Here is a 22,464-nt window from a genome sequence, read left to right as displayed (position 1 = left end):
TGGAGTTAATGGGCACCCTACTTCCCACTTATTCTAATGATTTTTAAATTATTATTGAGCTATAATTAATGAACCATAAAATTCACCCTTTTCAAGTGTATGATTGAGTGGTTTTTAGTATATTCACAAGGTTGTTCAACCACCATTACCATCTAATTTCATAATTTTTATCACTTTTAAAAGATGCCTGTATCCCAATAGCAGCCATTCTCCATTCTCCTGTTAAAGAACAAAAATTGAACTGAGTAAATCTGAGGATCTAACTGGCTTTACTAAATGACTCAGGAATTGGGAGGCAACCCATCTAGCAAACTGAAAGGAGCTCTGAGGAGTTGCACAAAATGGAGTGTTTTTATAGGAAGGAGGGTGGGGCAAGAAGTTATTAGCAAAAAAAAAAAAAAAATTATTTCAGGTGAGGTCACTTTACCTAGGGGGAAGAACATGGGGTCTTATCATGCAGATTACCTCATCTTCCCTGGTGGGGAGAATGGGGAGGGCCCACATGACAGATTACCTCATTGGTACTGACCAGAAAATTCCTGACTGACTGGTTAAGACTACGTTTATGGGGGAGGTTGAAACTGTAATTAAATCTTGGTTTTCTGTGATAGGGGGCAAATGACTCAATTTTGGACTTCTTTTTAGCACCCCATTCCCCTCTCTCCCTGGCTCCTAGCAACCATGAACCTATTATCTGTCTCTATAGATTTGCCTATTCTGGACATTTCATTAAAATGGAATCATATAATATATGGCCTTTTTTGTGTGTATTTGGCTCCTTTTGCTTAGCATAACATTTCAAGTTTCATTCCTGTTGTAACATGTATCAGTATCTTTTCTTTTTATTGCCAAAGAATATCCCATTGTATGAATGTACCATATTTTCTTTATCCATTCATCAGTTGATGGACATTTGGGTTATTTCCACTTTTTAGCTATTATGAATAATACTCGTATGAACATTTCCATACAAGTTTTTGCATAGACATGTTTTCATTTCTCTGGGGTATGTACCTAGGAGTAGAATTGCTGAGTCATATGGTAATTCTATGTTTAGCTTTTTGAGTAACTGCCAAACTGTTTTCCAAAACAGCTGCACCACTGTTTTACGTTCCCAATAGCACTGTTTGAGGGTTCCAATTTCTCCACATCCTTGCAGACACTTGTTATTGTCCATCTTTTTTAGTATAGCCATCCTAGTGGGTATGAAATGGAATCTCACTGTGGTTTCAATCTCCCTAACGACTGAAGATATGAACATCTTTTCCTGTGCTTATTGACTTTTCTGTATCTTTTTGTAGAAAGACAGTTCTCATTTCTTAGTTAGGTCATTTGTCTTTTTATTGCTGAGCTGTAACTATTCTTTATGTATACTGGATACTAGTCCCTTAACATATATAATTTGCAAATATGTTCTCTTTTCACTTTCTTGATAGTATTCTTCGAAGCACAAAAGTTTTTAATTTTTATGAAGTTCAGTTTGTCTATTTTTTCTTTCATTGTTTTTGTTTCTAATGATGATTTAGTGCCTCATAGACATTCCTGACCCAGGCAACCAGCTGATTGGCATTCTCTTGATCTACTCCAGGCTAGGGCCTTGAAGACTTTAGAAAATATTTTATGAAATGTGTATTGCTGTAAATATAGCCTTTGTCTTTCTCCTCAAAGATGGTAATGATGGCAGTGTCCAAACCCCTGAACAATGTCTCAAAAACCTCCAAAGACACATCATGGGACAAAGTGGTACCACCTCTTCCTGTTTGAAGTTTTAAAAGATTATTACCATTTTCAATCCTGTAATGCAGTATTTCCCCCAAGTGGGTTTTAAAAAAGGCTTAGATATTTATTTTAGAGAGAGAGAGAAAAAGAGAGAGAGCAAGAAGGGTCAGAGAGAGAGGGAGACAGAAACTTCAGCAGGCTCTGTGCTGAGCACAGAGCCTGACGCAGGGCTCCATCTCAAGACCCTGAGATCATGACCTGAGATGAAACCCAGAGCCAGACACTCAACTGACTGCCCCACCCATAGCCCCCTTCCCCAAGTGGAATTTCTAGAATGTTCTTCCCATGAGACACATGCAAAAAAAAGACCCCATGGTCAAATAAGGGTGTGTCAAAGCTCTGTAGAAGATTCACAACCCGTGTTAGAATAAAAAAGTTCTGCAATAAACAAGTCTAAATCAAGGTTTTTCAAATTATTTGAGCAAGAAATGATTACAAACAAGGAACTTAATAAGTTTTTGAACGAGCACACGTTTGGACAGTCTGGAAAGAATTGGCTATCTCAGGGAAATAGCAACCTAACACAATGAAAGTGTTAACATTCATGTCAGGGTGCAATATGAGCCCCAGGGACCTCCTCCCTCCAATAGCCACACCATCTGGAACACATGGCCTCCAAAACAGCCAGGGAAGGGAGAGAATGGAGGAGCTTGGTTAGTAGTTTTCTATGGGCTGGATCTAGGTGTTCCCCACACTGCCTTGGCCATGATAGTCTCATCTCTCAAGATACAATGTGATCTCTCTGTATGCTTAGGAGGAAAAGGTTTGATGACATATAGTATGGTACTATATATACCACACACTTGGGAAACACTGCCCAGCTGGCCTATATGGCTTCAGAATAGGTATCCATGTTGACTGACTGATTGACAGCATATGAAGAAACCCCTGAGAGCAAGCACTGTGGCCTCTGCTCCTGGACCACCTGCTGGTGGTGAGGCTCCATCTTGCCTCAGAGCCCAGCCCTCAGTTTGGGACCAGAACAGGTATTCTGACCCTGCACCTATATCACCATCAATCATGTGTATTTCTACAAAAAAACAAAAAACAAAAAACCAGGGGAACATTTGGAAGATCACATGCCAAAATTTTTTTACATTTTTATCTCCTCACAGACAGTATTTGACAGGAACAATTGAGTCAATGAATTTAAATTGCTCAACTGAAAGGCAGGTCAGTGGGCTACTACTGGGAGAACATGGCTCTGTATAGCCACAGACCAGGCAGAATCCTGCAGAAACAACAAGGGCATTAAGATGGCCAACCCATAGCCATTATTATTTAGTGTCTGGTCATATAACAAAAATAGAGGCAAGGAAAAAAGAGGTACTGCTAGTGATAAATACTTGATGTTTTCCCAGAAATAAAACTCAGTCTTAGTGTGGTCGGTGCATCAGGAGACATTGTGAGCTCTGTAGTCGAAGGACATAAATAGCCTGAAAGACGCGTTAATATTTTACACACAAAAATCAATAACTCCTCGGTGAGTGCATAGGATGTTATTATGCTTCATTAAAGTGTATTTAAAGCCTTTTCAACATCAAGTGGTGTTGCGGAAGAGAATAAGAGCTACCGAGCATGTGGCGCTGAGACGGAAAGTGAGGAATAGATTAATAAAAAGGGTTAGAAAAGGTGCTGTGTGTGCCTGGGATGTGAGCTTCTTGGGAGGGTCTCCCGGCTGGAGAGCAGGCCTGGCTCCCCCCGTCCGAGGTGGGTCAGCCTGCCCGGCGCCCTGAGCCAGCGCAGGGCCCACCCAACAAAGGTGGCTGTGGAGGGGGTGGGGGGCCCACGGCTGGGCTGCCTGTCCGCACCCAGATGGGAGGCAAAGCTTGTTTGGGATGCAGGGGGATAACAGGAGCCAAACCCTGGCTCTGCCACTCTGTGACCCCATCCAGGTCACTTCCCCCCGCAGCAGGACCTGCTTCCTCCTCGGTGACCAGGATTATAGTCAATGGAGGTAGTGCCGTCAGGCCCCGCTGCACGAGGGCCCTCCAGGATGGCAGCCATCCTCTTGCCATGCGTCTGCTCGCATTTCTGTTTCTCTCTGAGCACCCCCATCCCTCTCTGCCATTCCTGGCGCCCAGCGCTCTGGCCTGAAGTTAGAGGCCGTGCTGTTTCTCCCCTGGCTCCCCCCTCTGAGCAACTGGAGCTTTCTTTTTGAGAGCTTTCCACAGCTCAGCCTCCTCAGCTGAAAGGGAGAAACATTTCACTTTGCATCTGCTTGAGTGGTTGTGGGGATTAAACAGGGTGACGCATATCAAGTCTGAGCACTATGCTGGGTGCGAGCAGACGCTCGGGAAGTACTCGCCATCGGTACTTCCTTGCTTGTGTGACTGCTGGTCCCAAAGCTAACAGAGGACGGAGTTTCAAAGGGGCGGTGATGGGTACCAACTGTGTTCCACGTTGTGACAAAGGAGAGAAAAAGGAGCCTTGAGAACACACATGTACCAGGTACTTTGTCTGTGTCTGAGGACAGCTATGGGGTGAGAAGATGGGCCTTCCAGAAGCTTCTGTCTTCTCTTATACATATTTCCCAGATAGCCCCTTGTTCGTTGAAGATGATTATGTGCCTTGCCTGAAGCTGAGCCATCTTTTCAACGTGTCTGCTCAGCGCCCTGGCCCTTCCCTGTCACTGCACAGGTGAACCAGGAGCATGAGTTTGGGGGTGAAAAGTAATATTGTAACTGAAATCTGACTGGCCTTCCCAGGCTGTCTCTGCTGTCACCCCACACCCCGAGGCCAAGGTTATGCAGCTGTATCTTAAAAAACCCAAACCCACTGAAAAGCATCCCCCTAATAATGTGGATAAAGTTTCAGGGAGAAGAGAAGGAAAGGTTCCACTGACACCACACCAGAAAATATTTTTAAAAATCTGCCATACCCTATCTCGCCTGCCTTCCTAAGATGCTCACATATCGCTTCTTGTCCAGCCCTGCCTCTGGTGCCTCTCCCACCCTTCTCTTCAGCCTTCCTCTCCCCTTCTGCATACTCTTTGCACACACCCCCGCCCCCACCACCCCACCTCCCCTCTCTACACTTCTGCTCATTTGCGTCCCCATCTACAGCCCTGCTCCAAGAAACAAAGCTTCCACCCCAGGCTACACCCACAGGAAGGCAGAAAAGGAGAAATCAATCAAGAGATAGTATTTTCCTAGTTACAAGGTAAATATAAATTCATCTTTAATAGTTTTTATGTTATGGGGCGCCTGGGTGGCTCAGTTGTTAAGCATCTGCCTTCAGCTCAGGGCGTGATCTCAGGGTCCTGGGATTGAGCCCCACATTGGGCTCCCTGCTCTGCTGGGAGCCTGCTTCTTCCTCTCCCACTCCCCCTGCTTGTGTTCCCTCCCTCGCTGGCTCTCTCTCTGTCAAATAAATAAAATCTTAAAAAAAAAATCGTTTTTATGTTATGCACATTTCCTAAGATTTATTTTTCTCCATTCTAGTAGCAAAGTAGCAAGAAATGAAAATCTCCTGTATGGTTAGGGAAATGTAATTTACTGACCACCTCTCACTCATAGGTTCTCAGCCTGGAGAAGACATGTCACCTGTGAAACTTTCCAGCATCACAGCAGCTCATCGAATGCACCTGCTAAGTTCTCCCCAGCACCCCTCATTTCAGTGGGTGTCCTATCAGGCCTTTTCCTTTGTCCATCTGGGATGGGGAAAATATGTATAGGAGAGAGAATATTGGTGGCTCCAAAGGAAAGCCAGGGAAGCAGGTGGGAGCCTCACACAAGACGCATTAAGAGGGGATCAGAGAACATTTCTGAAGAATCCAGAACCCATCTTAGAAAGTAGACCCTAAAAGAGATGGTTTCCATACTTAAAACCATTGAGTTGTGCGCCTAAAATGGGTGAATTGTACAGTATTTGCATTATATTTCCATAAAACTGTTATTTAAAAAAAATATTTCAAACCAAGTCAGGTTAGTAAAAAGAAGAGAGAGATTCGTTCAAAACCCAGACATAGGCTTACGTTTCTTTGATACAACTATGGTGTCTCTAGAGAGATCTTAAGGACGTATGAGCATATTCATAGATTTAGGCTTTTCCAAATAGGAAGGGTGGGGTAGGGAGAGGAGAAATGTACCCAGGGACCCAGGGGACTACAGCTATATTTGTATTTTTTTATTTCTTAGCCAGGGTGACAGGCAGATAGTCCTGATTATGCTAATGTACTGTGTGCCTAACGTGTTTTATTCTTTAAGGGAAAACGATTGGAGATAACTAAAATTCAGAAAAATAATTTCACATACTGTAGATTTATATTTCTTTCGTCAGATTTGGGTTGGTGTCTATATTGGAAGTAATTATATAACTTTTAATTACAGTTGATCTTCTGGTTTTGCTCAATTTTAAAATAAAAGGTAATGAGGGGCACCTGGGCGGCTCAGGTCGTGACCCCAGGTTCCTGTGATCCAACCCCGTGTTGGACTCCCTGCTCAGTGGGGAGTCTGCCTCTCCCTCTCCCTTTGCTCCCCCCTTCTTCCCCCGCCCCCACTTGTGTGCACACGTGTATGCTCTCTCTCTCTCAAATAAATAAATTTTAAAAATCGTTGAAAAAATAAAAAATAGTCCACTAATCTTTGGCAAAGCAGGAAAGAATATCCAATGGGAAAAAGACAGTCTCTTCAACAAATGGTGTTGGGAAATTGGACAGCCACATGCAGAAGAATGAAACGGGACCATTTCCTCACACCTTATACAAAAATAGACTCAAAATGGATGAAAGACCTAAATGGGAGACAGGAATCCATCAAAATCCTAGAGGAGAACACAGGCAGCAACCTCTGTGACCTCAGCCATGGCAACTTCTTGCTAGACACGTCTCCAAAGGCAAGGGAAACAAAGGCAAAAATGAACTATTGGGACTTCATCAAGATAAAAAGCTTTCGTACAGCAAAGGAAAGATTAACAAAACCAAAAAGACAACTGACAGAATGGGAGAAGAATTTGAAAATGACATATAGATAAAGGGCTAGTATGTATAAAGAGCTTATCAAACTGTATAAAGAGCTTATCAAACTCAACACCCAAAGAACAAATAATCCAATCAAGAAATGGGCAGAAGACGTGAACAGACATTTCTCCCAAGAAGATATACAAACAGCCAACAGATGCATGAAAAAATGCTCAACATCATGGGGCAGCAGGGAAATACAAATCAAAACCACAATGAGATACCACCTCACACTGATCAGAATGGCTAAAATTAACAGGTCAGGAAATACCAGATGTTGGCAAGGATGCAGAGAAAGGGGAAACCGTCTTACACTGTTGGTGGGACTGCAAGCTGGTGCAGCCACTCTGGAGAACAGTATGGAGGTTCCTCAAAAAATTGAAAATAGAGCTATCCTATGACCCAGCAATTGCACTACTAGGAATTCACCGTAAAGATACAAATGTAGTGATCCGAAGGGGCACCTGCACCCCAATGTTTATAGCAGCAATGTCCACAATAGCCAAACTAGAAAGAGCCCAGATGTCCATTGACAGAGGAATGGATAAAGAAGATGTGGTATATATACACAATGGAATACTACTCAGCCATCAAAAAATGAAATCTTGCCATTTGCAACAACGTGGGCAGAACTAGAGGGTATTATGCTAAGTGAAATAAGTCAATCAGAGAAAGACAATTATCATATGATCTCAATGATATATAGAATTTAAGAAACAAAACAGGATCATAGGGGAAGAGAGGAAAAAATAAAACAAGATGAAATCAGGGAAACAAACCATAAGAGACTCTTAATCATAGGAAACAAACTGAGGGTTGCTGGAAGGGAGGAGGTAGGAGGATGGAGTAACTGGGTGCTGGACATTAAGGAGGGTACGTGATGTAATGAGCACTGGGTATTATATAAGACTGATGAATCACTGGCCTCTACCTCTGAAACTAATAATACGTTATATGTTAATTAATTGAATTTAAATTTTAAAAAAAGATTCTCTCTCTCCCTCTGCCCCTCCCTCCTTTCTCCCTCTCCAAAAAAAGGGGTAATTAAAAAAAAAAGAATTGCAGGGTGCCTGGGTGTCTCAGTTAAGAGGCTGCCTTTGGCTCAGATCATGATCCCAGGGTCCTGGGATGGAGCCCTGCATCGGGCTCCCTGCTCAGGAGGGAGCCTGCTTCTCCCTCTGCCTCTGCCCCTCCACTTATGCTCTCACTTTCTCAAATAAATAAATCTTTTAAAAAAAGAATTGCCTCTGAAAAAAATAAAAATAGAAAGATAGTGAAATACTGGTCTCATGGTTAGCTAAGGATGTGGGCTTTAAGGCTTCGGTTGGTGACATCTGACCAGTTTCTAATGCCATTTAGTGGTGATGACATACACAATCTTTGAGACCAGCCTTCAGACTCCCTTGGAAACACTCAGGAGCTTTAAAAAGAAAATATTGCTATCTCAGCCCCAACACCCAGAGATTCTGACCTAAGTGGTCTTGGGTGTAGCCTTTTTAAAAAGCTACTCAGGTGATTCTAAATGCAAAACTAAGATTGAGAATCACCATCCTAAAATGAATGAGATGTTTTACTCCTAATGTGCTATAATGACCAATGATTCGTTCATTCCTTCATTTGCTAAGCAAATATTTATTGAGCACAGATTTTGTGCCAGATACTCTTCTACGTCTTAGGAGAGTAACTAACACACCTTAAGATCCCTGTTCTCATGGAACATATATTCTATTGGGAGAAAAAAGACACAAATCAATAAATAACATCAATAAATATCAAGAACACTACCAGGCAATGATGAGTATGGTGCAGAGATTGAAGGAGGCTGATGGTATGGAGACTGGTGGGCGGCTATGTCCCTCAGGATCAGAGAAATCTCTGGGAGAAACTGAAGATGAGAAAATAGGAAGGAGCCAGCTCTTCGGATGGAGAAAAGAGCAAGTGCAAAGGCCCTGAGGTTGCACTGAGTTGGCCTGTCTACAGGACAGAAGAACGGCCAAGATGAACAGAGCATGGATGGAGGGGGACAGGCATTGCCACGAAAAGTCAAAGAGTTGATCTTTGTAAACTAGAGAAAGGAGTTAGAGTTTTAATTGTACCAAGAAGCCACTGGGCTGTTTGGCAAGGTCATAAATGAGCTATAAGCCTAAAATACTGAGAACCTGCTTCCGCATGTCTTAAAATTGAGGCTCTTAATCAGATTTATCTAAAGGGATCATCTTTGAGATTGTTTCTATAGGTAGTGGGTGGATATATGTTAATTGTTTATTAAAGTTGAGTATTCTATCTTTATTACATTTTAACTTAAAAGCAGTGTTGCAATGCACCCCTCTCAGGTCCAGTGATTTGCTAGAAGTGCTCCTAGAACTCAAAAAAGCAGTCATACTCACAGTTATGGTTTATTACAGGAAAAGGATACAGATTAATGTCAGCAGAGGAAAGAGGCACATGTGTCCAGGTAGGTGCAAGTTTCCGAGTGTCTCTCCCATCACACGCGTGCGGGCCACCTGCTCCTCCCAGGGCCTCTTATTACCAAAAGTAATGAGTCAAGAAAGGTCAGTATAAATGTGTTATCTAAGTAAGACATGAGGTTGCTAAAGACCAGAAGCAGCAGGGGAAAGTGTCGAAAGTGGTTGTCTCTTTGAAGAACACCACCCGGGGAGGAGCAAGCCAGGACACCGCTGTTTCTCGGTGATGAGTCCGTTAGAGTTATTCCATGTCGCAACTCTTGATTTGGTAAAATAAAAATTGACTAATGTTTTAACAAATTTGAAAGAAGGTGTTGAAACCTCAGTAATGTTTTTAAAAATCGTAAAACAATGGTAAAAATAAACCATTTTTAATGTTTTAGAAAACGTAAGGAATGTTGGAAGATATAAGGTATCCAGAAAATGTTCTAGGAAGGAAACAGTGACAAATGGAAACAAGTAGTATCTAGGTGACGGAGAAGTTCTGGCGTTGTTTTGAGTGCTATTTTTAAATGTTATGTTTATGGACTTGAAAAAACGTGTGAGGGCTTTCCTAGGTTCCTTTGCGACATCAGGCCCTCCAGGGTTTTTTTGCAAAAGGCAGTGGGTTCCAAGTTGTTTCCCTAGAGCCTGTGGGATGACAGAGGCACGCCCAGGCCACCTGGAGGGTTAGTCCAGGGGAGGCAAAGTGAGTGGGGCCCTCAGAGCCCCCACTTCAATCGGAATGGCTCTCCTTGGGTCTGGTGTATTTAGTGGTGTTCTCTATGGGCTTTCTTGTGAGACGGGCGACCTCTGCTGGTAAAACTCTGAAAGCACTGCCAGTCTTAAGTCCTGCCGTGATCCTGTGCTTGAGGAAGGATTCTGTGCTTGCATTCAGGAATAGCTCAGATCACCGCTCTCCAGGCACTGAGCTCTTTATTTGGACAGCCTGTGCTAGATTTGGGATGGGGACCTGGTCCTCTGCGGCTCAGCAGCAGCACGTCAGCTGCTGGACGTTTGGGAGCTGGTGGTCTAGCCTGGGTTAGCAGGTTCAAATGGTCAAATTATAGGTGAGTGAGGGAGCGAGGGGTTATGGCTCTATGGAGCCTCCTGGTCACAACACCGGGACTCTCAGGCATTCTTGGTCAGCAAACCTTTATTGAACGCTGCAGTGGGCCAGGCACCTGCTGAGGGCTGTGTATCCAGTGGTGAAGAAGGACGTGCACCTGACTGCCCACTGGGCAGGCTGCTTATGGATACAGGCAATTACAGAACATGGTTATGCCACCTGTTTCATCTGCCTCCCCTAGAGCCACTGTCCACATTTCTACGCCCGCCCTCTACTGCAGGAGGCTGGCAGTAGCGTCCTGGCTGCCAGTCGGCTTTGCTCCAGCGGGGGAATCTGAGTGCGCAGAAGAGTAGGGTATTTGGGGCATTTCTTTCCTTAGCACATATGAAGGCCGCAATCCTATATGACTCTTTCCTTCTGGCTTCTGACAGTCCTTCCTTCCATTTGTTTCTTTGGGCCTGGAGATGTAACTACCCCACGGCCACCAGCCCTGGGTGATTGCACTATCCCTGTGACTCCCCTCACCCCACGCAAACTCCCCTAAAGTTATGTAATTTGAACATAACATCTGTTTCCTGTTGGGACCTTGACCGAAACAACTCTGACAGGCACAGAGCCTAGCACTGAGTAGAGTATATCTTGTTAGGAGGGTGTGGGGAAGAGGTTGTGTGAGACAGAAATGATGGGGTAAATTTCATTCTGTTCTGACTTGATTGGCTGATGTGATATTAATAGGCTGTCATTTTGTGGTTCAAAAGGCCATCAACAGGGACACCTGGGTGGCTCAGTTGGTTAAGCATCTGCCTTCAGCTCAGGCCAAGATCCCAGAGTCCTGGGGTCAAGCCCTGCATCAGGCTCCCCTCTGACTTTTCCTTCTGCCCTTCCCCCTGCTTGTGCTTTCTCTCTCTGTCAAATAAATTTTTTTAAAAATTCTTTAATAATAATAATAATAATAAAAGCCTATCAACAGTTTGGATTGTCTAAAGCAGGGGTCAGTAAATTACCACTTGGGGCAAATCTGCCTTTTTTTTTTTTTAAGATTTTATTTATTTGACAAAGAGAGATACAGCGAGAGAGGGAACACAAGCAGGTGGAGTGGGAGAGGGAGAAGGAGACTTCCCACGGAGCAGGGAGCCCAGTGTGGGGCTCCATCCCAGGACCCTGGGATCATGACCCCAGCCAAAGGCAGACGCTTAACGACTGAGCCACCCAGGCGCCCCTGCCTGTTTTTGTAAATAAAGTTTTATTGGGACACAGCCACTCTCCTTTGTGTACATACTATCGATGGCTGCTTCTGCGCTCTAACAGCAGAGTTGAGTAGTTGTGACAGGGATTATACAATTCACAGTCCCCAAGTATTTACTGTCTGGCTCTTTACAGAAAAAGGTTGCCGATCCCTGGGTCTGAGGCAATTCTCCAGGTGTGGTCCCTGGAAGCTTGGGGAGTACCTGAGAGCTTTTCAGGAGGTCAGCAAGGTCACAATTATTTTCATAGTAAAAGCAAGACACTATTTTCCTTTTTTACCCCAGTAACCTTGGCACTGACAGTGCAGTAGCAATGCTGGGTAAAGTTACTGGGCCTTTGGCACCAATCAAGCCTGTGGCACTAAGTTGTTCTAGCAACTTTAGTCTTCACTGCTACGTCCATACTCATAGTAAACAGAGGAATGAATAAAAGCCAGTTTCACTTAAGAATGGCCTCGATGGGGCGCTTGGGTGGCTTAGTCGGTCAAGCGTCTGTCTTCGGCTCAGGTCATGATCCCAGGGTCCGGAATCGAATCCCACATGGGGCTCCCTGCTCAGCGGGGAGCCTGCTTCTCCCTCTGCCCCTCACCCCGCTTGTGTCCTCGCTCTCAAGTAAATAAATGAAATCTTAAAAAAAAAAGGCCTTGATGAAGCAGTAAACATTAGTAATTGTATTAAATCTCATCCCTAAAGCACATTCCTTTTTTAAGATTCTCTCTGACAAGATAGGAGGTACACAGAAGGCACTTCTGCTACGTCCATCGACGTTTCTAAGAGAAACGCTTCAGCACTTTGCTGGAATTATGAACTGAATTAACCATTATATTTTTCATGGAACACCATTTTTACTTGCAAGCATAATTAGCAGACAAATGATGGCTACTCAGAGTCAGGCATTTTCCCGAAAATGAATGAAGCGAATCTGTCATGTCAAGAAAAACTACGGGTGGTATTTGTTGCCAACGGTAAAATTCGAGCGTTCGTGTGAAAATGAGAATTTTGGAAAACTTGTATCTGCCACTGTGAGCTTCACAGCTCCCCAGTACTTAAAATACGTTTCTGATGAGATCAGAGCCGGTATTAATGTGATTTTTTTTTTATGTTGTACAATGAAATGTATCAACCTTTGAAAGATCTGCGTATCACAGTGAACGGTATTTTCCAAATGACTAATGTATGATCATCCAAAACCCATCCACGGTAAAACATGTCCACGGTGTGCAAGCTGGACTGATAGGTTTTAAGGTAAATGACTACGAAAATTCATTGATATGGTTTCAGATATTGACCTGTTTTATAAAGAGCCTTTAAGAAAGTATAACTTGTTGAGTTTTGGTGTTGTATTGAAGAATAGCCAGATTTGTGTAAAAAGGCTGTAAACTACTCCATTTTCAACTAAATATCTGAGGCTGGACTCTCTTCATATACATTAACCAAAACATATTCCAACAGATTAAATATAGAAACAGATATGAAAGTTGAGCTCCCTTCCATTGAGCCAGACATTAAAGATACACGATGCTACCCTCTCTTCTCATGACATGTGTTCTGTTATTTTCATTGTTATTTTGAAGTGAATAAATATTTTAACATTTTATCAGTCTTAATTTTGAATATGGTAACTTTTGAGAGTTACAACCCATATAAACAAAAGCTTTTCGGGGTCCTTGATCATTTATAAGAGAATAAAGACTTCCTGAGTCCACTAATTCTGAGACCTGCTTGTCTGTGATAGGGAGATCCGGACGCCCGTGGGCAGTGAGGCAGCATTTGGTAGATGGGAACACTGGGCAGTCCATGAACCCCAAGACCTTTATGTACATAATTCTTTCTAAAATTTTATTTAAATTCAATTTAGTTAATACATAGTGTATTTTTCAGTTTGGGGGTAGAATTTAGTGACGCATCAGTTGCATGTAACACCCAGTGCTCGTTCCATCACGTGCCCTCCTTAATGCCCATCACCCAGCTACCCCACCCCCCACCGCCCCTCTCGCAACCCTCAGTTTGTTCCCTATAGTTAAGAGTCTTTTATGGTTTGCCTCTGGATGGGCATGATTTTAAATATCACAGGAGCCAGGGTTTTGTGTGCCGGGCACTGTGCCAAGCCGCTGTGGTCATTATCTTATTTGCAAGAATCCTCTGAAAGTTGGTACTGTTAGACCTGTCACTTACATATGAAGAAACAGACTCCGATCTCACTTCACGAGGCTGGTGACCCAGCCAGCTGGCTTCGGGTCCAGTGTTTAGAACTGTGACTCCATGCTACCCTGGACACAAGCCTGTTTCCTTTATGTTCCTTTCCCAGTAAACTGAGATACCTCATGAAAATCCTGTCTCACTATCACCCTCCAAATGCCAAAGGACCCACCCTGTAGCTCGTACTCAGTTACCTTGGGACATGCACAGTGAGCTCCTGAACAATTATATGCAAAGGCAAAGCCTGCCACAGCGAAATGAGAGCAATAACCACTCAGTTTTCATTCGTTTCCCCTTCGGAGTTTTCACTCGCAATTTACAATGTGTAGCTTTCTCAATTCTGTGATCGCCACGAATGAACGGTACTGCCAGTTCTCTTCAGCAGGGTCATTCATTGCTGAAGGAACAGAAGGGGTGTTCATAGGTTTGGTCTTTTTCATTGGAAGGATTTAGAAATGCTTGAAATCAATGTCATGGCAGATGTGTTGAGGTCATCGAAAGGCTAAAATGAAAGTTCCGCTGGAGAAGGTGAATAGTGAAGCCAGTTTCATGCTTAAAAATCCACAAAGGAAGATTAATTCTTTAAAAATAAACCCAACATGGGGCACCTGGGTGGCTCAGTCGGTTAAGCGTCTGACTCCTGATTTCAGCTGGCTTCATGAGGGCCTCAGAGAGGTGAGATCGAGCCCCACGTTGGGCTCCGTGCTCAGTGTGGAGTCTCCTTGAGATTCTCTCCCTCTGCCCCTCCTCCTGCTTGGGTGGGTGCTCTCTATTTCTCTTTCTCTTTCTCTCAATAAATAAATAAAATCTTTTATTAAAAAAGTAAATACACTGCATTTTTTCCCCTTTGTTCTCAAGATAGGTAAGAGGACGCAGGGGGAGCCCCAGAGAACAGCTTCCTTCCCTGTGGATTTTCTTTGTTACCCAGAAGAGGAAACTGAGGTTCAGAGGGGTCAACAACCTGCCCAAAGGTTCAAAGCACAGGAAAGACTAACCTTCTCCTCATTTAGCCTAAAGGCTCCTCAAGGGCCGGGGCCGGGTCTCACTCACACTGCAGCCCCAGCTAGGGCAAGCGGGCTGGCAGATGGACGTGGCAGGTGTCCACGGAGCTGCTCCTCAGCAGCTGGCCCAGTGAACTTGACTCAAGGCTTGAGGCTACCTACCTGGCTTCCTACTACTCTGACATTGTTGGTCAAGTGGTTTGAGTGGCCTGAATTGAGAAGGAACCCCAAAGGATTTAGGGATTGAGGACCACCAGCAGAATATGGGAGAGCTTTGAGGGAGAATCAAAAAAATGGAAAGAGCTTTCTGATGCTAGTGTATTGACAGGAGGGGACTATTCAGCCGATGGGCAGAAAATCCAATGTTCCCACTGAAGCTGCCTCTTTCTTTTTTGCCTCTCTCCGTTTTTTTCTGAAAGAACCACGTGGAAAGGATAAGAAAAGCTAACCGCCAGAACAATTAGACCGCACCACGGGGAGACTTAGACTGTTTTGCCTTGGGTTTCGTGGTGTTCCACGTGGCAAGCGGATTGAAGCTGCCGTCAACAACCTGGAATGGAGGGAAGGGGAAGGGGCCATCTGGCATTCCTTTCAGCTTGGGAAATGGGAGAGGCTCCAGGAAGAACACAGAGGCAGGTGTTTGAGTAAAAAAAGAACAAATCCCAATCATACACTTACAAGTGATGTTTTCTGTCTTTCAGTAAGATTTCTTCCATCAAAAATAACGCATGGTGATTTGGAAATCACATGAATGTAAAAAAGAAAACAGGTATCCAACCAAAGACAACCGCTGTTTACAACTTTAAATACGTATATACGTGTGTGTGTGTGTGTGTGTATATGTACACATATATATCACCTTTGTTTCTTTTTGGTGTTTAGCATTATACCATAGAAATGTTGCTATATATTTTTTAACTTTATTTTGAAATCATTGCAAGCCTACTTTAAAAAAGGAGAAGAAAAAGAAAAAAAGGGTGCCTGGCTGGCTCAGTCAGTGGAGAATGTGACTCTTGATCTCAGGGTCATGAGTTCAAGCCCCACATTGGGTGTGGAGCCTACTTAAAAAAAAGAAAAAAAAAAGGAAATAATTGTTGATTCACAGGAAATTGCAAAAAAAAACCACATCGGGAGAGTTCCCATGTACTCTTCACCCAGTTTCTCTTAGGGGTAACATCTTGCGTGATGATCCAATACCATCACAGTTAGGAAACAAGCAGTTGCAACTTGTGTGTATGGTTCTGTGTAATATTATCGCACGTGTACACCTGTAGCGACCTTCCCAATCACCACACGGAGCGGCTCCGTTAGAGTCCCATCCACCGCTCTGCCCCTCCGCCCCCCCACCACCCCCAATCTCTGGAAACCATTCATCTATTTTTTAGCTATTTTTTTGAATTTTGTAATTTCGAGCACGTTATATAAATGGAATCATAATCATGTGACCTTTTGAGATAGGATTTCTCCACCTAGTGTAATTCCCTTGAGATCCATCCAAGTTTTTACGTGTATCAGTAGATGCATTTGTTTTTAATGGCTGAGTAGTATTCCATGTGTGGATTTTCCATATAATTTTAACTGGTTGGTAAACGACATTTATAACGACCACAAAGCATTCCGGCTGGTAGCGTTGCTGTACATTCCCTAGCTATTCCCTTATCGTTAGACATTTAGGGTTAGTGATGAAATAAATGCTACTGGACATCTTGTCCGTAAAGGGTCTCCTGATTCTGATTTCTTTAAGATGGACTTTCAGAGGGGAGTTCTTTAGATGTAGGCTATTAATGTGTTTCAGGCTCTTACTGCATATTACCAAATCACTTTTCCAAAAGGTGCACTTATGTTTATAACCCCACTGACCTTTAGAGACAAAGATAAGAGGTTTCCCCAAGTTACAGGCTGAATAATAAAGGTGTAACTTGCTTTCTGTAAAAGCCAACTCCATATTCATAGGAGAAGCTAAAGGGCCTGTTATGTCTGAGACGTCCTTGGTTTGGCACGTGTGATCTAGAGTTCTTGCTGCCTGCTGTGGCCAACATGACTGGTATGGCCGTGGCCAGGAGGCCTGTTGATGCTTTGAACTGTGCTTTCCCTGGATTATGCTGGATACCTCAGAGAGGCTGATCTCTGGAAGAAAAGAAGGAAAAGTGAGAAAAATCACAAAAGCTCAGATCTGAGAGGACAAGTGACGGACAGGGATGTGCACATCACTGACATGCTGAGCCCACCAATGGCGGCGAGCAGCTGGGAGCTCTATCTTCATGATTGACCAGCAGCTTCAATGAAATCAACTGACTGGGGACCCTTGTTGTATCATTAGTGATATTAAACAGTAACCTATGAGTAAAAATCAAATCCTAAAGGTGCTTCACCCATATCGTGGAAAGATCTCTGAAACACTGACATTCCTTCTAAGATGAACAATTCAAAAATTTTGGCCAAAGACACTACTGTCCTACCATCATGTGTTCAGTGTCACAAGCAGTCCCAGCCTCAACATAGGACATATTGATGGCTCTAGTCCAGGGAAATGCAATAGGCTCTCACCTGCCAGTACCTGGAGCCAGCTGGGGGACCAGTGACCAACTCTACAGGCAACTATAATCTAGAGCCAAACCCGAGAGAGCCTGGCGAACTCAAGTGGCGGAGTAGACAAGACTAGGACCCAGCATATCATCTCTGCTTGAAGATGGCAGCGGTTCTCACCAGAGCTGGGCGTCTTCCTTACAAGCCTAAGAGATCCAGTTGGATCTCAAAAGGGGAAACTGGAACCGAGGAATTAGGGGTTGTGGTTCAGCTCACGGAAGCTACTGCAATATGCAGTGAGCAAAGGTTACGAGCCAGGAAGGATGAGTCCTCTAACATAGGCAGACCCTTTGACCTCATCTCCCCTGATGTCAAGGTAAGCAGCTGCAGAAGGAAGCAACTGTATACGTGCTCAGCATTGCCTGGACTCACACTCAGGACTGAGTCGTCCCAGTCCCTCTGAACTGGCTGGGTTTCAACCATGTTACAAACGTCTTATAAAATCCTTTAGGTGTTGGTACAACAAAAGTGACCGCAAGAAATCAGGAACTTAGTCACAGTCACAGTAATAGAGTATAAAGTAATCACAGAGTGGGAGCCTATAGGCACAATACCCACACTGACAGAGTACTCATATATAGAATACATCAAGAACTCCTACAAATCAATAAGAAAAAGTCAAACAGGGGCACCTGGGTGGCTCAGTCCGCTAAGCGTCTCTCTTCGGCTCAGGTCGTGGTCACAGGGTCCTGGGATCGAGTCCTGAGTTGGGCTCCCTGCTCGGTGGGGAGTCTGCTTCTCCCTCTCCCTCTGCCCCTACCCCCGATTTGTGCCCTCTGTCTCTCTCTCTAATAAATAAAATCTTTTAAAAAAAGAAAAAAAAAGTCAAACAGCTGAATACAAAAATGGGCAAAAGACTCAATAGGAACTCTGCAAAAGAGAATACCACAGATCCGGTAACATATGAAAAAGTGCTGAGCTTCCTTTAGCCATCAGGGAAGTGAAAATTAAGAGCGCAATGAAATACCACTAGACACTCAGCGGAATGGCTAAGAAGAGACAGGGAAGCATTGGTTATTGATGTGAGGAAAAGCTCGTTCCTTGACTCACCTGCTCACTGAACGTTTCTGTGCCCCAAATGCAGTCTTCTCCCCCGTGTAACTGTGGTCTGAGCTATTTGATTGTCTCCCTTTTGTGTTGAGTTTCCTGAGATTCTTGCAGCCACTTGAGAGACAAGGAAACATTTCCTTGCCTCCTACCAAAGTTAAGTTCACTCTGTTATGGGCTGAGCTGGGGTCACCCCTCCCAAATTCACGCATTGAGTTCTAACCCCCAGTTAGAATGTGACTCTATTCGTAAAGGGTCTTTCAAGAAGTAATTGAGTTCAAATGAAGTCATTAGGGTGGGCCCTAATCCACTATGACTCGTGTCCTTATAAGAAGAGATTAGGACACAGAGAGAGATGGAAAACCATAGGAAGATACAGAGAGAAGAGGACTGCCTGGAAGTCAAAGAGAGAGGTCTGAGAAGAAATCGACCCTACTGACTACCTTGATCGTGGCTTTCTAGCCTCCCGAACTGCGAGAAACAAATTTCTGTTGTTTAAGCCTCATCTGTGGTACTTTGCTAATACCAGCCTGAGCAAACGCATACATTTCCCGCTACCTTTGAAAGGGAAATCCCTTGCTATAATGCCCAGAAAAGAGAACAGTGGGGAAAAAGCATGAGAATTTCTTTAAAAAAAATTTTTTTTGAAGATTTTACTTATTTGAGAGTGAGAGACAGAACAGAGACAGAGGGAAAGGGAGAAGCCAACTCCCCACTAAGCAGGGAGCCTGAGATCATGACCTGAGCCTAAGTCAGATGCTTAACTGACTGAGCCACCCAGGTGCCCCCAAAGCATGAGAATTTCTACAAGAGGATGAAAACAGAAGCAAACATCCGGCAAGAGTTTAGCTCAGATATGAAAGCCAAATGTCTATCGACCTCAGCTACGTGAAGCTCAGTGAGGAAGCAGCAGGTGTCCTGAGAAGTTTCTAAACCAGCATCACAGAATCCAGTTTCCAGCAACCACACAGCCCCTCACTGCACCACGCGTGTGAACTTCAACTGCAAGGCTCACTCTCGTGGGAGAATAACAACAACCCTACAGGGATGAGAGAAATAGAAAAAGTACAAAAGACAGACCCAAGAATTCAAAACCGTATAGCAAGAGGAGGACACATCGTATAGAGCAAATAGTTCCTTCTGCCTAAGTGGCCCTTGTCATTATCGTCTCAGAGCATCGTCAGAGCAGCGATAAACTGTACACTCCATCGGGAGAGAGGGAAATGTGATCTAGAAAGAATTTAAATCCGTTTCAGTGGGAAGTTTGGACTCTATGGTAAAGTCGGTCATCATAAAGGATGAAGCGATTCTCCAGTGGGGCGGGGGGCGGGGGCTCTAGACTGCCCAGAGAGTTACTGTGGGGCTGACCAAGAGGTCGCCAAGCTCCCCTGAGCATTATGGGAGCAGGGCTTGATCTCTTGGTCATTGCCTTTCAACAGTGCCTACAACACTGGCGTGTATTAGGAGCTCAAAACAGGATTTGTTAAATCCCCAAATGCTGATGTCGAGTCTAAGGACAGAGGTGAGGTGGGGGTGAAGGACAAGTACCAAGACATAATCTCAGGAGAGTTTAGGGCCTTTGGGAGGCCGCGGGTAGGCCCCTCAAGATGTGCCACTTTGGCATATTGGTTACTTAAAATAAAATTTTTAACAAAGATTTTATTTATCTATTTGAGAGAGAGAGTGAGCGAGAGAGCACAAGCAGGGGGAGCGGCACGCAGAGGGAGAAGCCAACTCCCAGCTGAGTAGGGAGCCTGATGCAGAACTTGATCCCAGGACTCAGGTCATGGCCTGAGCCGAACGCAGATGCTTAACCAACTGAACCACCCAGGTGCCCCATAAAATAAAATTTCTTAAGAGGCAGCCTGTGTAGGGGGCGCCTGGGTGGCTCAGTCATTAAGCGTCTGCCCTTGGCTCAGGGCGTGATCCCAGCGTTCTGGGATCGAGCCCCACATCAGGCTCCTCCGCTGGGAGCCTGCTTCTTCCTCTCCCACTCCCCCTGCTTGTGTTCCCTCTCTCGCTGGCTGTCTCTATCTCTGTCAAATAAATAAATAAAATCTTAAAAAAAAAAAAAAAAAAAAAGAGGCAGCCTGTGTAAGAAGGACACTCAGACCCTCCTCTGCCCCTCTCAAATCTTGTGAGCAGTACCCTCCCTTACTAGGAGGTAAAGAGACACCCTTATTGTCAGAGATGGGAAATTTAGAGCAGAGAAGGCCGTACAAAGACCCCTTGTTACATCTTACTAATTTACTATCCCAGGAATTCTGTGTAGAATTCCTTACTCATGGAAGCTCCCAAAATTGTTTTCTTTGTCCTGTCAGTTCCTCACAGATTGTCTGTTTGTCTAGAAAGTATGAAAACTTCCTGCCTTGGTCATTTCTTTAGGTTTCAATTTCATCATTGCACCTCTGTGCCCATGTAATAAAAATTTGGTTTTTTTTTTTCTCCTGTTAATCTGTCTCATGTAAATTTAATTATTAATCTAGACAGAAGAATCTTGGGCCAAGGAAAACGTTTTCCTCTCCTCAGCCTCTACTGGGTTAAATAGTGTCTCCCCAAAATTCATGTCCAACTGGAACCTCAGACTGTGACCTTATTTGGAAATGGAGTCTTTGTAGGCGTCATGGAAACCGCTTAAAAGCATCAAGTTGCATTCAAATAAAAATGGCTGCACTAATCTCTCTTCAGTGAAGCAAGTAACCTTTTGCATCTCTTCCACAAACATCCCCTCCTCCCTTCTCAGCCTTTTGTTTCAGAATCCAGATAGCACCCAGAAAACAACTAACACTGAGGAGTCAGGCCGCAGAGACACAATTCCTGTTGAAACTGGCTGGATCCTGTATTTCCCACTAACTCCCCTCCCAGGCCCTTGGCGCGGGGGGCGGGGCTTGCAGATTTGAGAAGGCCATAGCCTGCGGCAGCCTCCTTGCCCGGCAAAAGCAATAAAGCTATTGGTCCTGTTTAACCCAGACTCTGCCTCCGAGTTAGATGTTGGCCCCGAAGCACAAAGGTCTGTTTTCCTCGACACGATCAGTGAAGGTGAGGTCATACCGGATTAGGGTGGACCCTCAATCCAATGACTGGTGAGGGGGGAGAGCTAGGTTCTTGTCTCCTGGAGTCAAAGAATGAATCTCACTGACAAAGGAGAGTGAGTAAAGCGATGAAGAGTTTTTATTAAACAAGAGTACAGGGAAAAAAAGCTCTCAGGGGTGAGAGGGGTCCCGACAGGGTTGCCACTGAGGGCTTGTAGGGTTGGTCTTTTATTGAAGGCTAAGCAGGACCTTCCATCTTTTTGACTTCTCTGCTGGCAGCACCACTGATGAAGGAGTAGTGCTAACATCTTTAATGGCTTACTTCTTTTTAGGGTCTGGTTATTTTCTGTTGACCACAGGAGACTGTCATAAATAAGACTACCCCCTCGGACACCTAGGGCAGGGTGGTCTGGAGTGTTCCCTCATCTCTGATTTCCTTACACCTCCACATTTTTGGGACTTCTGTGAGCCTGATCCAGTAGCCCCTTTGCCTGTCTCTCCCTATCTAGCCTTGCCTGTCCCTTTTTCACTGGTGTCCCCGTAAGAAGGCCGTGTGACACCCAGACACACAGAGAAGAAGGCCATGTGACTGCAGACGCAGAGATGGAAATGGTGCAGCTAGAAGCCAAAGGATGCCAGAGACAGCCATCAACCACCAGAACCTAGGAGAGGAGGGAGAATTCTCCCCTAAAGTCTTTAGAGGGAGCACAGCCCTGCCCACCAACACTTTCATTTTGGACTTTGAGCCTCTAGGACTGTGAGAAAACACATTTCTGTTGTGTTAAACCACCCAGTTTGTGACTGTTACCAGTAAACTAATGCAGGACCTGAGAACTGTTTTCAGGGAACATGTAGGAAACTCTGGCTATCATCTCAGTTTTGAAAATGACCCTACAGAAAGAAAAGTATTTAGTTCTTTTGGTGATGGTAATATGTTCAAATATTTTGAACTTCTTTAAAAAATAGTAAAACACACTATACACAACATATATATTAATATATAACATATATTAATATATAACATTAATATATATAACATATATTAATATAACATATTAATATAACATATTAATGTTATATTAATATATGTTATTAATTAATGT

The 22,464-nt window shown here is 44.1% G+C and overlaps 1 long non-coding RNA gene across 1 annotated transcript in view; it reads left to right on the top strand.

The window, feature by feature from the left end:
* Window positions 1–20,324, top strand: part of LOC125283156 (uncharacterized) — a 49,824-nt gene extending 29,500 nt beyond the window's left edge. The window contains exons 2-3 of the long non-coding RNA XR_007190782.2: window positions 9,145–9,194; window positions 15,398–20,324. This is a non-coding gene — a long non-coding RNA (uncharacterized LOC125283156). The remainder of the gene's footprint in view (window positions 1–9,144; window positions 9,195–15,397) is intronic.
* Window positions 20,325–22,464: the final 2,140 nt, after the last annotated feature.

This window comes from Ursus arctos, unplaced genomic scaffold (assembly GCF_023065955.2).
Source record: "Ursus arctos isolate Adak ecotype North America unplaced genomic scaffold, UrsArc2.0 scaffold_8, whole genome shotgun sequence".
Lineage (NCBI taxonomy): Eukaryota > Metazoa > Chordata > Mammalia > Carnivora > Ursidae > Ursus > Ursus arctos.
Note: the sequence above shows the minus strand (reverse complement) of the source record. Positions and strands in the feature narration are given on the sequence as shown.